Here is an 18,871-nt window from a genome sequence, read left to right as displayed (position 1 = left end):
CACTTCACTCTCTGACTTCGGACACGTAGCTGGTCACGGTTCGGCTACTTTACTCAATCTCTTCTTGCGGTAAGTACCTGTTCAACGCTATTAGAGCTTTAAGTTCGAATGAGCCAATTCTGTTACTCGTTTTATTTGATGTTAACAATTGGTGTTACGTGTTTAATATGTGTTTTCGTAAGTGCTAATCTTAAGAGTTAATGTTAATTATTAGAGGCGTAGAATCAATCGAGATTTTTTTTTATTATTAGCTCGAGTGGCTGTCACTGCATGATCTGCCAATTGTACATTTCACTTTTTTTGGTTTTCCGCCTTGTTTCATCTACTCATTATAATCATAAAAATAATGACTCTTATTATCTCACGATACAACATAACTCATTATATTGAAATCGATTTTTTATTATTATTTGATTACTGTACTCATACTTATATTTAAAAATTTAACTTTACTTAGTTAATCTTTTGTCGGAGATTCAATCACAATGACTTTTCTTTTGGAAGTATCAAATGATTTGATGCTATTTTTTGGGTGAAATTAAAAGAATTTCTTCCAACAATCGTATTATCTTGCAATCATAGCTTGATAACTTAATTTTGCTGGCGAAATCAGTTTGAATAATGAATGGAATAATCCTTGCCATTCAGTGAAAAAATCAATCAAATTAAATCGTTCATTGTTTTCTTATTCTACAGTATCAGACTTATGAATTTGCTGACTTATTTTTTTGTTGAGTTGAGTTAATTTTCAATTGTGGGAGGTTCTTAAATAACTTCAGGCACGAATCGTTCGCGTGGGAGTGGCCGAACGCCACTCCCTTAGGCCTATGTTCACGCCTTTCATATTTTCAGAGTAGACAAGTATATTTTTTCAGTCAATCATACATACTATGAAGCTAAGGTATATATAGCCAATGTTTCGCCAGATACAAACGAAACAGAACAACTTCGAAATTCGAAAGTCAAAGATTGATTTTCACTAAACAAATATTTTTCATGTCACCAACGGCATACTGGATTAGTGTTAACTTGTTTCAGGCACTATACACAAGAAAGAGTATTATTTTCGGACCTTCGGCCTTTTGTAATCGGCAGCCGCGTACGAAACGGATTTTCCCCTTCCTGGCCGCCGACATTGTCATCATTTAGATGCTACGCTGAAACGTCTTAAGAGCCTTACAATCTTTATGTTACTCCATTCTCTCTCTAAGTCTTCGATTGGATCGCCGAAGTGCCAATCGTAGTTATATATTATATTTAAGCTGTGTAAAAGATTACATAGACGGTGGATATTCACTAGTTGTAATATTCACGTATAAGAAGATGGTTCTGAATCTTAAATTCTTTGCCTTCGTTGGCTACGAATGTATTGTATTGTATTTTTTTTGTTTTTGTCTATATTTGATGATCCGTTACCTTTATAAATATTTATTTGATCTCAGATCCGAGAGAGAATTTTAAACGTAGCGATGTAAAATTATATTTAAATTTGAAAATGTATTTTTTTTATTTAAACTAACCCTTTTGGTCTACGTATTTAAATTCATTTAAATATTGATCTATTTCATGTGATCTCAGAGGAAATTGTTCCAAATGTAATCACATCTATGCAATCACTGTAGTTTTCCATCAGTAAAGTCTCAGTAAAGTATTTTTCCCAAAGCGATGTTTGAATATATTGAGCAGTAGATTGGATTTATACTTGGCACTGCTGATTTTTGAGCAATGCTAGTTCGTCTGCTATGAAAATTAAAAATAAATTTAACAGACAAGTACCCTCTAATAGAGAGTGCTCATTTGCTTTTCATTTAAAACATCTCAAAGGCAACAAGCTCTTAACAACTAGAAGCTTATTAAAAACGTTTTTGGTCCATCCGTGAACATAATTACAGCTAATTGTATTGCTCGATACAGTGTAAATTACTCAAATCAATTAAATTTTGGTACAGTTTACAGAAGCTTTTCATAAAATTCAATGACAATTAATACACCCATCATTTAGGTTTTTAATATTATGTATATGTATTAGCTATGTACTTATATTAATAATTATATCACACATTAACACAATGTACTTCATCATTCACCACACATTCATAAAATATATTATGTTAATTATAATATTTATGTATAAAAATAATATATGGAAAAATTATTATATGTGATTATGTTTTTAATTAACTACATAGAAATAGATCCCAAAGTAGCCATTAATATTAATTATACAGGTGTACAATTCAAATTTAAAATGAGTTGTAGGAGTATTGAAAATAAGTACTTTTTTTGAGAAATCGATACAGACGTGATTTAATAATGACACACTCAGGCAATCAACATACTAGAATTAAGCAAACCACATCCTGATTACGAACACCGTCTGCTGCACCTCAATTTCCGTAGTCTCACATGTCTATGCAATATTACTGATGTGTGCTTTCTTCACGAAGTCCTGAATGGCTTGCTACGCATGAAATTACTTGTTGTCATTAGTCATAAGTATTCTACGTTCAAAAACAATGTGGGTCGCAAAAGTTAGCTTTACCGCACGTGTCAAAGACATATTTCTATTTTTTTATAAATTGTCGAAACACTACCGACTTGTTTTTCGTGTGATAATTAAATGAAAAAGTATGCATTCTATGAAAAAAAAAAGCGGTTTTATAGCGTGCAATTTAATCGTCACGAAACAGTACAAAAATTCCAAACATAACTAGACTTTACATATATTTTTTCTCCTACCTACGCCGAAAGTTCGGTTTTCGTCCCGCTGTACAGGGAAGAAAGTCTAACTTTTTCTCCCAGGGTACGGACAAGTGCGCATGCGCTTTAGTGTCTACGTCTGCTCTCACGCATCTAAAATTCTCCACCATTGTTGTGCTCTGGTAATTTGCAATATTGTGTTAAGTGTAAAAGTTAAGTAAACAAAAGGCAATAAAATTTAATAGTGAAGTATTAAACAAAGATGAGTTCACCAGACAGTTCTTATTCAAATAGTAGTAGTTTACTTAAAAATAAAAAAACAGTTAAATTGTTTTTTTTTTGAGCCTCGCCTTCGGCTCGGCTGGCAATTTTACACGCGGGGGGAAATGTCCAACTTTTCTCCTTTGGTGCACAATGTACTATTATATCCTATAAATGAATTGAAACATTTTCAACATAATTGGAGTATTTGTTCGCTGCTAATTCTTTTGTACGATGAGACTTTTATCGATACATCGAATAGTTTCTTGAAGCTCATGCGACAGGCCTTACGCACTTTTTATAAGTGACTAGCTTTTGCCCGCGACTTCATCCGCGTGGAATAGTTACTTTGGCATAACGCCAAATTTTACCCGCCCCTTCATTTACGTAGAAAGTGAAAATATTTTTGAATAATAGAATGTTAGAGTTATTTAAGGTATCCAAAATCACGCTTTTTAACCGACTTCAAAAGAGACTCTCATACATTAGACAAATACAGATACAGTGGAAGCTCTCAAAAGGGATTAAAACCCCGAATTTGAAATATTATATATTGGTTCTCCGCTTGCATTAGTCTTAGAAATATTTTTTCAAATCGGACCAGTAGTTCCTGAAATTAGCGCGTTCAAACAAACAAACTCTTCAGCTTTATAATATTAGTATAGATGACTTCGTATGAGTCTTCGTGGACGATACCGCTAGACTCAAGCAGCGACCGTCAAACGATATTAACGACACCCCTGTTATGAAATGACCAGCTTGAAGTCCCGAAAAGGATTGATTTAACATGTATAAATAAAAAATCGAAATCGAGCAAGAGAGACAGCTCTGGAGAATATTAATCAGCGGCAAAATTCAATTGAAGATGATTGGGATAACTTTACACAAATGAAAGCGATTCTCATTGGCTCAATGAAGTGTATGGGAGCTAAAATTTTTTTTTCTTATCTAAGCTGATAGCCTTGAGAGGCTATATCAGCGTATCCTTAACAAGTAGGTGAGCTCACGGGACTCAAACCGGAGTGATACTAACACTGACCCTAGCAAGAGCAGTGCTTCGTAGAATCTACCACCGGATCGGAAACGCGACCCACTGAGAAGGTCCGGCGAGAAACTCAGTGGGCTGTGTCTGTGGGTTAATTCGCTTGTCGAGCCCTTCGTCGCAAGCGACGGGTGCGACCAGGACGGTGACCGGGGCTTTAATAAGAGCCGGGCGAGAACACAAGTTATTAAAAAAAGTACTCTTAAGCATTTTTTCCTTTATGTATATAGCTAGTTCACATAGTAGTATAGGTTCACATTTTCATTATACATACTTGATACCAGGTCAAAGTGACCTACTGAACAGTACGCGCAGCTTAGTTTGAAAAAACCGTGAACGACAAGGATTTTTTTTTATAAAATTATAATATTGATGTTCATTGAAACACGGCTATTTATTACTTTTGAAGTTGTCGTGGCCTAAGCGATAAGACGTCCGGAGCATTCGTGTTGAGCGATGCACCGGTGTTCGAATCTCAGACGGGTACCAATTTTTCTAATGAAATACGTACTCAACAAATGTTCATGATTGACTTCCACGGTGAAGGAATAACATCGTGTAATAAAAATCAAACCCGCAAAATTATAATTAGCGTGGTGGTAGGACTTCTTGTGAGTCCGCGTGGATAAGTACCACCACCCTGCCTTTTTCTGCCGTGAAGCAGTAATGCGTTTCGGTTTGAAGAGTGGGGCAGCCGTTGTAACTAATAAATAATAAACTAAGTAATAACTACGTACGTACGTACGTACGTAACGTAATAAACTAAGGATTTTTTGAAAACGTATTGGATTTTTTCAACAACACAAGAGATTTTCCTCGCTTTTATTTATTCGATTTTAAAACTGATTTAATTCCATGTGATTTTAAATGTCAACTCCCGAAATCGACACGGGAATACTGCTTCTATACTCTCCCAAAGTGAACTGAAAGCAATAAAAAATCATTTAATTAGTTACATCTTACTGGTGGTAGGACTTCTTGAGAGTAGGTACCACCGCCCTGCCTATTTCTGCCGTGAAGCAGTAATGCGTTTCCGTTTAAAGGGTGGGGCAGCCGTTGTGATTATACCTGAGACCTTAGAACTTATGTCTCAAGGTGGGTGGCGCATTTACGTTGTAGATGTCTATGGGCTCCAGTAACCACTTAACACCAGGTGGGCTGTGAGCTCGACCCCTTATCTAAGCAATGAAAAAAAAACTCAAACTTCACAAAACAAAAATCTGGCCACTATTTCAGAATTGTTAGAACGAAACACGCTGGTGATGAAAAGACAATAGGCGTGTTAAATACGAAGAGAAACTCGCAAAGTATGATGTAGGCTTGTCAGAGATTTTGCTTGGGGCTCACCGAACAAAGTTATGAGCTGCTGGCTATTTCAGTGCAAGTTTTTCTCTAAGTACCCAAAAGAGAAACAATATGAGAAAACAATATTCTTCACCAAAAGATAGAGTGTCTGATCTTGTCGAATTATTTAAGATTTAACTCCATTAGACTCATATTATATTCAAAGCTGTTTTAAAGACATCGCTTTGTAACGTTATTTGAAAAAATAGTTAGTTAGTATAGAAAAAAAGGAACGCCCTGAGAGAAGCCGAAAACCGAAGTACATGGAAGCTGAGGGTACAAAGAGCCACGAAGGGCTTTCAAGGACACGACCTTCAGCAATGAAGTATTCGACTAAGAAGAGATAGAAAAAAAAAGTTTTTAGCTTCGCAAGACCAAGTGTCCTACATATATAAGACAGCATCATACAGGATCACAGCATCATATTAGGACATCATACAGAAAGTCCTATTACTTTTCACGCGCTAAACTTGTGATTAGCCTTGTGTATGATCAATATCATAAAATCAGTTTTATTTGTTCAAAGATCTTTAGAAGATTTTGTAATCATTGAGAAGTTATTATTGACAATATATCTTGTTTGTTTTCTGGATTCCGGTAAAAAAATAATACAATTCTGCCATAAATACGCTTTAGAGGCGGTAGGCAGCGGTTTGGCTCTGCCCATGGCATTGCTGAAGTCCATGGGCGACAGTAACCACTCACCATCAGGTGGGCCGTAGGCTCGTCTGCCTACAAGGGGCATAAAAAAAAATTGGATATTCGTGCAATAGTATAAACGATGTTTAGTTAACAAACACGACAACTTGATGGATTGCTTGCTGAGCATTTTGTTGAGTAAAATATAATATCAAATTGAGTTAACGTTCACAAGAATATATAATAATTCAATTTCACTTCTCATTTCAAATACACTTTAGTTCATTTTATTTCTTACAGATTACAAGTGACTCTTTTCATTTAAATATGAAAAAAAGTAAAAAGAAAATGATAAGTCGACGATTAGCACACTTGAAATCAAGTCGCTTAAAAAAAACAGGACGGCGCAATCGAAAGGTACAGAATAAATCAGAAAGTTCTAGTAAGAATAACAATAATACAATACATAATACTTCAATGGAGCAGACCTCGAAGCAAAAAAATCGAACCCGACTTTCACAAAAACAAGAGCCCGACGGCTCATCCTCTTTCTGTTCAGAGGTAAAAGCAAATACAAATTTGAAAAATAAAAATAAAAAGGATAAATCGAACAGTAAGCCAGATACTAAAAAAAAAATCAAGGCATCATCAACCAGTTTAAAAAATGTAAAACAAAAAGGGAAAACGAAAAATGAAACTGAAAAAGCAAAAGCTAAAAAAGAAACAAGTCAAGCCAAGCCAGATCAGGCTAAGCCCAAAAAAAAAAAGAAACGCGGCAAAAAGACATAATTTATTCATCTTACCATTTATTTAAAGTTTTGTTAACATATATTACACAATCATTGCTGCAACGCTTTCCTTGGAATTAATAGTGAATTACCATCTGATTTTTAAGTATATTTTATTAAAATAACATAGAAAAAGGTAAAAAGAAAGCAAGGCTTCCAAATATTTTTCGAGCAATTAATTTATATTAAGATAACATATATGTAAGTAATTCTAATCTAGTCGTATCATACATAAAAGCTTCGCTTTCTTGTTCCTCAATTCAAAGATCGAGAGTGGTCGATGTATTTTGTGTTTATTTATTATTTTATCTTGTAATAAATGATAGGCTTATTGTTGTTACAATCTGGGCAATAAGCTACATTAATATTAGTATATTTAGGGCATTCATCAAAATATTGTTTTAGATATTAAAAATTAACCTATGTGCACATTTTTATCATTTGGAACGAATGATTTTTATTTTTAGCCTCATGGAGGTAACTCTTTGTTGCATTTAAATTTGTTAAAAAACTGCTTTGTTTAATTGCCTGTTCGGAAATTGTATTCATCTCCTGATTAATAAGATATTTTATGACGATGTTTTCATCAGATAAACTATTAAATACATATTATTATCTGTTAGTAGATTTGTATCTAAACGTGACATATCAAAAAACTATCATGTTGTTTACAAATACATGTTAACGGTTGTAAATGAATCTAATTCTATAGTTACCTGAGCATTACTAAAAGTATGAACGCTGTTAAAACATCACATCTCTGTATATGCATTTAATATATGCATTAAAAATATTTTCGTATGTTGTGGATAATATTATAGATAACTGTTAAAATCTATTCAGATTTTTGTTAGTATAGTACTTAAATAATCGTGTATTTCATTCGAATATAAGTATAAGGCATAAGGCAATATAAAAAATGGCGCTGTCTTTAGGTTTTTTTTTTTTTTTTTTTTTTTTTTTTTTTCAGGAGGAAATCGCCGGACTTCCGCCCTTTTCTGGGGATACTGGGCGAGGTATGTCAGAGTCGAACTGACTAAAACCTCCTGTCGCTCAACAACCAACGTCCAAACCTCGCATGAGACAGAACTCATGACAAGGCAAAGGGGGGAAAGTGAAGCGTTTAGTGCGGAGAACATCTCTCCCATCACCATCCCCCTCGGGACGCCGGACTGGCGGTCGTCGGCGCCACGACCACCAGCTCTCTCGTTCGGCAGACTGTCCGAAGCCCGCCTAGATGGCGTTTAGCTTGCACTTGTTCGATCACTCTTTAGTAGCAATAACTCTTGTCATCCTGAGTAGTCTTCCACGAGTGCTCAATTCTCGTTCGGAATTAGTATCTTTATTAAATTTATTTACTATTCATCCTCTAGTGTCTAGGAATCCTAGTAAATGTTTGTTTATGTACCCTTTACACATAGCACAGATGAGAATCCTAGTTTGGAGCATTATTTCTTTATTATATAAAATTTATTTCCTTTCACTTGGACCTTGTTTTAAGGCAGTCGCCACTAAACAAGATCAAGCCTATTATAATCAAAATCTTATTCGCGTAATTTATTCTGTGTCCTAATAGTCGATGCAGTGTAGTAATAACAGTCTCTCCGTCTATAAAATCGAACCATGCATACGCAGTATTCGAATCTAACCCTCAATACTTTTTAGGAAAAGGTTGAATTTCCCCTACACGTTTAGTATAAAATGCTATTAAATAATACCACAATTTCGTCTTTAAACCACCGAAACAGAACCGGGAAAACAAGCAACTTAACTTTGATCATACACTTGAGTACAGCAAGCAGGGTACGACGTGCGTATGTTTGTGCCACGTCCTATTTCTGCCTAAAAGAGACTGTTTTAGGAATGTAGACTGACTTCATGTTTCGGGTTGTAGGTTTTTATATAGTTTCATTTTATATCAGATTTTCATATTGTAGTGCAAGCGTTTCAATCTTTGACTTGTCATATGGCAGTTAAGCTTTAGTAATATGCGTATTTTTATGTATTATAATAATTTCATCACATAATTCATATTCGTAGTATCAAAATTCGAGCCTAATGCGTCATCTCAATAGTCTCAATACTTGGATATATTTGATGTGATACATGTTTGATTTTGTTTGTTAAGGTTTTTTTTTTGCACGTGTTTGTCAAGTTAAGTTGAAACTTAACAAATAATATTGACAACACCAAAGCTCGCCAACAGGTAACAAAAAAGGAGAAAGAAAAGACAAGCAAAGAAAATGATGATTCATTGTTTTCAATTACTTTAAATTACTTTAATATCAAAAAATAATCAATAGCACAGTTCAAACACACACATATTATGTAACTTCATTATCATTATTAAAACATAATTAATTATCATCATCATGTAATCATTATAATGTATTGATCTTCAGTAGATTCGTAATTCTAATGTGTTTCTTAATTTACTATATTTAACCTTAATAAATAAATATCGTATTGTTGTTTAGCATATTATACGTACGAATATTAATGTAATTCTAATTTTATTAAATGTTTTTTGTGATGGTGTTTTGCATTTGTTCATCACCTTTTAAAGAAACATACCATCATATGCAAAGTTCCGTAGGTACTTAGTTATGAAGTTTGAGGATAAATAAGAGCTTAATTTCGAAACTATATTGTTTTTTACACTCATGAATACATAATGACTGGTTTGATACCAAAAATCTACTTGTCAGATGTCATTACAAGATCTGATGATCCAATTAACACGTTGACTGTCATGTAGGTTAGCAGTGCCCTGGTGGCGTACTGAAGTAATGTTGTCGATTTCAGTTATTATGAGTCTGGATAGCCTTTTTTTTTCGGGCCGGGGGCCGATCCTTTTGCTAGGCCTCGCGCCTACGGGGTGCGCTTGGTATGTGGGACTGGACCACGACCGCGGGCCCAGCGATGTTTTCAGAATCCTACTCCCTAAACGACTCCCCTACACTTTTCACCCAAGCGTCCGATCCCCTCCGAGATCAAAACCCGGAAGAAGTAAGTGGGTTACCGCGGTCAACACTCTAGGATATGGTGGACTCGCAGAAGTCAAGTATCGCCTTCCAGGACGCTTCGCTACCGAGCATCGTAGCGACAAGTCCTTTCCTATGACCGCGACGAGGGCGGCGCGTTGCTCGTTGAATTCAGATCAACGCGCCAAGCGTAACTTTGTCTTATTTGAATAATAATAATAATTAAATCATTTATTGTTTTTCGCACTAAATAAGATAAAAGAAAGAAAGGCAAAAGGAGGTGGCTCAGCTAATGCTGTTCAAAGTCGATAAATCGAACAGCGCTGATTTTCAGTCACCCCCGTTTCCTTTTGATTCATTGCGGAAATGAAGGCTAGGTACTTGTGTACAGACTTAGAACGTGTTGTAAACCAATATAAAAATAAGAAAAACAAAACAAAAATCAAATTAAATGATGAACCCAAAATACAAAAAATACATAAGCACACACATTTGATGGTCGTCGTGGCCTAACGGATAAGACGTCCGGTGCATTCGTGTTGAAGCGATGCACCGGTGTTCGAATCCCGCAGGCGGGTACCAATTTTTCTAATGAAATACGTACTCAACAAATGTTCACGATTGACTTCCACGGTGAAGGAATAACATCGTGTAATAAAAATGAAACCCGCAAAATTATAATTTGCGTAATTACTGGTGGTAGGACCTCTTGTGAGTCCGCACGGGTAGGTACCACCGCCCCGCCTATTTCTGCCGTGAAGCAGTAATGCGTTTCGGTTTGAAGGGTGGGGCAGCCGTTGGACTATACTGAGACCTTAGAACTATATCTCAAGGTGTGTGGCGCATTTACGTTGTAGATGTCTATGGGCTCCAGTAACCACTTAACATCAGGTGGGCTGTGAGCTCGACTACACAGCTAAGCAAAAAAAAAAAAAACACAGTACTCGTAATAACAACCTGTAGGCAGTCTACAACGAAACAACAAATAAAATAAAATAAAGCAGGCTAATACTATTACGGGCAAGCAGCACAACATTTACACTTGTACATTATTAAAAAGAATTTTATTAAAAGAAGATTTTGACAAGCAAGGATTAAACTAGTTACTATAAATACTGTAAATTAAATTATTTAATTTTGTTTTTAATGCATGTTTTAGTCGTTTAGGTCTCTAGAAATAGATTCATTCATATCTTCGGATACATCTATCCCACAGTCTACTGGATATCGGCGCCTTACTAAGAAGATCGAAGAGAGAAATCCATATAGTTCTTCAAACAAATTCGTACTTATACCTCAATTGTTCATTATAGTTTTTAAAAATTGCCACGTTGTTGAGCAATACAACTATAAAAAGGGTTAGCAATGGTCACTTCCAGTAACTAAACATCTGAACTTGATCCTTATGATGTATTCATAAGGTATAATATTCTGTGCGTACTTGACCGTTCAGAATTATACCCAGGCTGACGGTTGTGGTTATTAATAGATCATCATGTTCGTAATTTATTACGCCGGGAGTGTAAATTTGATTCTCCTAACTTCCCTCTCTACTTACAGGGGAGAATGTGCCATTTGCACTCTCAGTAAAATGTTTTAATAAATGAGTACCATACTTCAATTATCTTGGTTTATGCGTATTTATCTTTTTTTTTAAATAGCTTAGGAACAATTTACTTATACTAATGGTTAGCGCTGTATAGCCCTAAAGATTAGCAAGCTGAAGTGGCAATGGGCTGGACATACGTGTCGCAGAACCGATGGCCGATGGCGCAGACGTGTTCTGGATTGGAGACTGCGTACCGGTAAGCGCAGTGTTGGGTGTCCCCTTGCCCGTTGGACCGATGACTTGCGGCGATATGCTGGAAAAAATTGGATGCGGAAAGCGGAGGATTCTTCATTGTGGCGGACTATGGGAGAGGCCTACATCCAACAGTGGAGAGATTCAGGCTGATGTTGATAGCGCTGTATATATGCTTATTACATTTTTTCCGTACTAAATATCTGGTAACCTAAAAGGCTATTCCAGCTAATCATTGCTTGGTAGATGTAGTCACCTGACTTTGCTAGTCCTGCAACCTGAAGTGCTTCGCTGAGTCTATCACCGTGATCAGAATCGCGACGCCCTGAGAAGATCCAGCGAATAGCTAAATGGCTTGTGTTGTGTCTATGGGCTAGGCTGAGACGGTGACCGGTGCTTATTCCATGTAACTTGGCAATACTTGGTTTGCAGTATTTGTATATTTTTATATATTAATTTAATTAGCATATTATTGCATTCTATGTTTTATTTCGGGTGAGGGGACTTCGCTACAACCCCAGCAGGGTTTCGCCCCTCTGATCATCAAGACTCCGCCCCTATACCATTTATCTAACATATTCTTTAACACGTTTTTTTTTTGCAAATTTCATTTTCATAGAAACTTTCATTCCTTCGGTGACAACAAATTGTGAACTCACCAAGGGGGAGAAGTGCGACTTCCCCACATCTACCACAATAATAACATTTAATAAGCTGGTTTAAATCTCATACTTTCCTAACTGTGAGTGTTATACGATTGCTTAGGGTTTTTGCTATGCGCACAATCTAACATAATTTAAATTAACTGAAGTGCCGGATCTGCGGTAACCCGAGAACGCAGATTGTGTCTGCCATATTGTATATTATTTTGTTGATTGTGTAGTACCGTAGCGTATTGATTATGAGCTCCTTTTGCTCGAGGTTAAAAAATAACTTACAAAAGCGACAACTAAAATTGTATCATCAACTTTTTTTTTTGTTATTGCTTATATGGGTGGACGAGCTCACAACCCACCTGTTGTTAAGTAGTTACTGGAGCCCATAGACATCTATAACGTATTAATGCGCCACCCACCTTGAGACATAAGTTCTAAAGTCTCAGGTATAGTTACAACGGCTGCCCCACCCTTCAAACCGAAACGCATTACTGCTTCACGGCAGAAATAGGCAGGGCGGTGGTACCTACTCGCGCAAACTCTCAAGAGGTCCTACCACCAGTAAGATGTAACTAATTAAATCATTTTTATTGCTTTCAGTTCACTTTAGGAGAGTATAGAAGCAGTATTCTCGTGTCGATTTCGGGAGTTGACATTTAAAATCACATGGAATTAAATCAGTTTTAAAATCGAATAAATAAAAGCGAGAAAAATCTCTTGTGTTGTTGAAAAAATCCTTAGTTTATTAGTTAGGCATAGGTGATAAATAAAAGTATATCGCTTGACGATTTCCCGCCATTTCTGTCAAATGTCATCTTTCACTTTTTAACAACATGAAACACTCAAAGTCGAAAAATAAATGATAAAAAGCATATCTAAAGCAACAGTTACATAGCTAACCAACACAATTATTGTTTTAAAATCACGATTTAAATCAGAAAAATTACGATTTAAAATCAATCAATCTCAGTTTAACATATATTTGAAATTTCAACTAGATCCAATCCTGAAAATACAAATTAAACTCATTTTCCCCGTAACAAAAAAAAATTAAACTCCAAATTAAAAGCTATCTCGCAAAGTTACGGTATCAAGCTATTTCATAACTATAGGTTAGAATGAACTCGCGTATCGAGCGATCTGTGTTGTCTGTGTCAGTAGAACATGCGTTGACGCGCACACATTATATTTCAACCTTACGGACTATTAACGAGACGGCTGAATTTCGCAAAGCAACCCCAGTGTTGTATATTGTGTTATGGTGATATTTCCAGGCGTCGTCAGATTTACATCACTTAGGACCGATTTTTCAATTTTCGTAAAATGGTATCCAACAAGTTGATTATAAACTGATTGAATATGTGAAAGTTGTTTATTTTTTCATGCGTCTTTTTGTAATCTATATGTAAAAGTTTGCGTGTGTATACTCCGCATAGACTTAGAAACGGTTTAGGATTTTTTTTCACATTTCTAGCTTATATGAATTATTTAACGAGTTAAATCATAATTTTTTTAGATAAACTTAACCCATACTTACATATATTTAAATTTTAATTATCTATCTATATATATATAAATGAATAGCTGTTCGTTAGTCTCGCTAAAACTCGAGAACGTCTGGACCGATTTGGCTAATTTTGGTCTTGAATTGTGTGTGGAAGTCCAGAGAAGTTTTAAAAGGTAGATAAATATGAAATGCTCGGAATTAAACAAAAATAACAATTTTGTTTTTCCATTGATGTGTCCCCCGTCGGACGGATTCCTTTTATTTGTTTTAAGTTTGTTTTATACAAAAGTTTAGGTGTTTTATTTATCGATTGAGGCACTACAAAGTCTGCCGGGTCAGCTAGTTATTCATAAAGTCCTCATACGATTCGCAAACCGAATTATCAAGGAAAAGAATTAAACTCCTCAATGTATTTGAAGGATGTTTTCCTAGTCTAAGTTTTTTATTTGTTTCAACATGAAAACGAATAGATTACGCCAGTCACTTCCCTTATATTCCACTTCTGAAAATGAAGGAAAATGTATACCATGAAATGTTTTTTTTTTTTTGGTAATAAAAGTAAGTTTTTTTAAGAGCCCTTTGTATTCTTTGTAAAAACGTGGATGTATCTAATACACAGCGTTTTATTTGTAAAATGTATGCGAAATTTCGTTGAAGATAATTTTTGGTTAGGATTATGTTAAACCATTTTTTTACATGTTAAAGGTACAATAATATCTAGAAAATAAAAGAGCATAATTTTTTCTATACTATTTGCATAAAACCATGACATTTATTTCCATAGATTTCTTTATATTATACTAGTGACTCGCCCTCGCTTCGCTTCGGAAACTGTAATTTATTATTGATTTCTCCACTATTTAATGGATGTTATTATACATATAAACCTTCCTCTTCAATCACTTTATCTATTAATAAAAACGGCATCAAAATCCGTTGGATAGTTTTAAAGATGCAAGCATACATAGGCTTAGACAGATATAGGGACAGAGAAAGCGACTTTGTTTTATACTATGTAGTGATAAACATTTCTCTATTAATTTATTCTCAATCCACTAAAAGTTTTGCTGGTGGTAGGATGTCTTATAAGCTAACATCATCACCCTGACCGTCTTTGCCGTCAACCACTGTTGCGTTACTATCTGAGGTCTGTAACAAATTCATATTTTCGGGCCCCTGTAATAATCGCTATGTGGTAATTTAATTTTAATTAATCACTACAGTAATTACCTAATAGTATTTACTAACATTATGGGCATTTTTGTTAAAAATTTAATAAATGTGATTTTAATAAATCACTGCAGTTGTTACCCAATAATATTATGTACTTACATTGCTCACATCCTTATGGATCCATCAGATCCAATCACTCTTGCATTAGTAGACGCCTTCAGCTTTAACACTAGAAGCAGGCTTAGGGACCTTGTAACCGTACTCGTCGAACTAGACAAATAGGTCGACGTGCAACCTAACCCATGCATCAGCCCGCTGAGTTTCTCGCCGGATCTTCCCAGCGGGTCGCGATTCCGATCCGGTAGTAGATTCATTTCCGAAGCAGCTGCTTTTAGGCAGCTCGGGCAGCTGTTAGCTAATCCCACCTCTCCTGGATGAGCTTTTGCTCGTCCATCTATCCTGGTGAAACTGGTAGGGCTCCGGGTCACCAATAATCCGCCAATCATTAAAAAAAACTTACATTGCGTAGGTACATTTTTGTTAAACTTCAAATAAACTTAACTTTATTAATTCACTGCGGTAATTATCCAATATTTTTTATATAATGTGGATTTTAGGTAAACATCTCATAAATTTTATAGATATTTATAGGTCTACCAGGATCTGATGGCAAAAAGGGAAAAAGAAATTGACGCTAGCAATACTGGGGAAATTGGAGTAAAACGTTTTGATACTTTTTTTTTTATTTTTATTTCTTAGATGGGTGGACGAGCTCACAGCCCACCTGGTGTTAAGCTACTGCAGCCCATAGACATTTACAGCGTAAATGCGCCACCCGCCTTGAGATATAAGTTCTGAGGTCTCAAGTATAGTTACAACGACTGCCCTACCCTTCAAACCGAAACGCATTACTGCTTCACGGCAGAAATAGGCAAGGTGGTGGTACCTTCTCGCGCGGACTCATAAGAGGTCCTACCACCAGTAAGTAAGTTTTTTTTATATCGGCTGATTCTGTGTGTGATACATGAAAATATAAAAATTTATCAAATGATCAAGGATAATTTTTGAAAATCTTACTGTGGCGAATATGGGGTTCGAAATTTAGATGAAAACTCCAATTATTCTGTTCATGAATTAATTAATTCATTATAGGCTATCAGAACTTGAAAATGGTTCCATATACTGCACATCCATAAAAAAGTCTTCATCGGAAGAGGAAGACGAGGAAGACCCAGTATTTATGATAAACCTTTTCTCTTGCATCTCAATTATTATTAATCGATCTTGTTCTATAAACTGATTTTCAATTTTTATTACATGTTCACAAGATTTTCGCCATTCATCGATCCCTATTTGAGAGAAAGCTTCTTCTGTTAAAAAATTTATAGCACTTGCAGGCCTATTGACGTTTTTACCCGCAACTTTTTGTTTCATTATTCCCCAGATTAATTCTATGTTGTTTAATGTACAATGATATGGTGGGAGCCTCAAGACTTCGTGGCTGTGTGATTTTAAAATCTCATCTATCTGATATTTAGGTTCAGACTTATGATTTTTCACTGCTTCCAGTAATTGACATTTGCGCCAACTATCGTCGTAAAGGACATTGTTTGATTAAAGCCATTCTTTTATAACAGCAATACGGTCGGCTTGTGTAGGCGGTTTGTTTAATTGTACAGAATGGTAGATACTTGGCGTTGTCCATGGCAATTAGAGAAGGTTTTGTAAGATTGGGAATCAACTTCTCCGTAACCCATTTTGTAAAATTATTTTTATTCATATCATGGTGGTAGTCAGCAGATGTACTCTTCGACATATACACCAAACAACAATTTAGTATAAAACCATTTTCTTCACCAGCATGTACAATGATCCATCTAGGCCCTACCGAAATACTTTTAGATGGGCCTGCAATGTTTTTATTTTGCCAGCATTTGTTCACTGAACATGAACCGTGTATGTAGGTTTCATCTGAATAAACCACATCTAGCTTATCATCGGCTTTTCGATTCTTTTGCATACGCTCCAAATACTTAATTCTGTGTATGTTTATGTCATGTCGCTCCAGTAAAATAGTCATTTTTGATTGTGCCACGAATTCGAATCCGATGTCTTTCAAAATAAGTCTGAAGACAAAATGAAATTGTTATTTTCAGATTACTATGTTTTTAGATTATATTCAAACTGAAAAAAATGAAATTCATTTTTGTTACCTTAATGATTCTCTTCCTCCATTGAAATTGATTTCCTCCCGAAGAATTTGTAGCAATTTCATGACAGTGGGTATTTCTTTTCGTACAGTGTAAAACCGATTTATCTTGTTTCTGATCAATTCTAAATCAAAAATATAAACTTTTTACCGGGCGTACTAATTACGCCTCTGTTAGATCTGCCTTCAGCAACAATTCGTCTTATGGTAGTATTAGAAACCCCTGAAATAAACCAAAGTTTAGTATACATACTATAATACACACGAAAAATGAAATAAACCAAAGTATCAAGACGTGTCATTCCTACTAACCAGTCAACGCTTGCACATGGCTCAATATCGATGATTGTGTTTGTTCTGTACCTTGTTCATCAAGTATTCTTTGATAAACATTGAAAAAAAATATTTCTTGCTTGCGATCGAAGAGGTTTCTTCGACATTTTCACTACTTTTTAAGCGAAATTTGAAGCCAAGCCAAAAACAATTCGAGGAATTGTTTCAGTTGACAGATGACTTTTTTTTTGTTGCCATATGAAAATCGCTATTTTTTAAACTTTTTTTGCCATCAGATTCTGGTAGACCTATACATCATCATCATTATCCTGCCCTTCTCCCAGTCACCTGGGGTCGGCGCAACATGTTTTCTCCTTCCATACTCTTCTATCATATACCATTTCTTCGCTCACTCCCCTCTTACCCATATCGTCTTTCACACAATCTATCCATTTCTTCTTAGGTCTACCTCTTCCTCTATATCTTTCCACATTCATAGTTAACACTCTCTTACCAACCTCATTTTCATTTCGTCTCATCACATGTCCATACCATCCCAAACGCGCACTCCTCAGCTTCTCTGTCACAGGTGCCACTTTCAGACTTCCTCTAACATATTCATTCTAACGTATTCTATCCATTCTCGTTACTCCACACATACATCGCAACATTCGCATCTCTGCTGCATGCAATCGCTTTTCCTTTCCTTTGGAGTAAGGTACGGTAAGGTAGTAAGTAAGGTACGCTTAATTTTTGTAGCCGTCGCTAACAATGTCCGGTTCGTATTTCACAATATACGGAAAGGTCTGAAGATACTGGTTCATAATGACCCCGGGGTAACTGCGACTTCTCCCTCTCAGAATAATAAACAATGGCATCTAAACAATAAACAAAAGCAACCATATCGTGAGAACCGTAACAAAAGACCAGACTACATTTTGAAGACTTCAGTCCTCTATATCGACGTTACTCTGTACATAATAACATCATATTGAAGCCGGTGGCTGGTTAATTTTGTTATCATAGCGACTGCAGGGGACGAGTGGATGTCTAATTTAAACGACCCACCGGACGACGTCTTCTCTTTGATAAACGATCGAACCGCTGCTGCAAATGAAATAATTATGATATAACTGTATAAGTTCCTACTTCTTTTGTATTTACTTGTATATTTTTAGTATTTATTTGTATTTAATCGTATGTAAGTTTATCTTATATGGTATTTATTTTTCACATGTGTATTTAAGTATATATTTTTATGTAAGTTTATTAAGATTCCAGTCCAGTTAACGTATTCCTCTCCCTGCAAGGTTGCCTGGAAGAGATCGCTTTCAGCGATAAGGCCGCCGGTTTATATCACCGACTTTTGTTTTATTACTTTACTCTGTACATATTAAGGTGTTAAATAAATAAAGAGTTATAAATAAATAAATAAAAAATAAATATTTAATGCAATAAAACAAAGCAACATAAAGAACATATCCGATGATAATA

The 18,871-nt window shown here is 35.5% G+C and overlaps 1 pseudogene; it reads right to left on the bottom strand.

Moving 5' to 3' along the window:
• Positions 1-16,031: 16,031 nt before the first annotated feature.
• LOC149503458 (uncharacterized) lies at positions 16,032-16,975 on the bottom strand (annotated as a pseudogene).
• Between the last annotated feature and the right edge of the window lie 1,896 nt (positions 16,976-18,871).

Source organism: Bombyx mandarina, chromosome 01 (assembly GCF_030267445.1).
Source record: "Bombyx mandarina strain Sakado chromosome 01, ASM3026744v2".
Taxonomy (NCBI): domain Eukaryota; kingdom Metazoa; phylum Arthropoda; class Insecta; order Lepidoptera; family Bombycidae; genus Bombyx; species Bombyx mandarina.
Note: the sequence above shows the minus strand (reverse complement) of the source record. Positions and strands in the feature narration are given on the sequence as shown.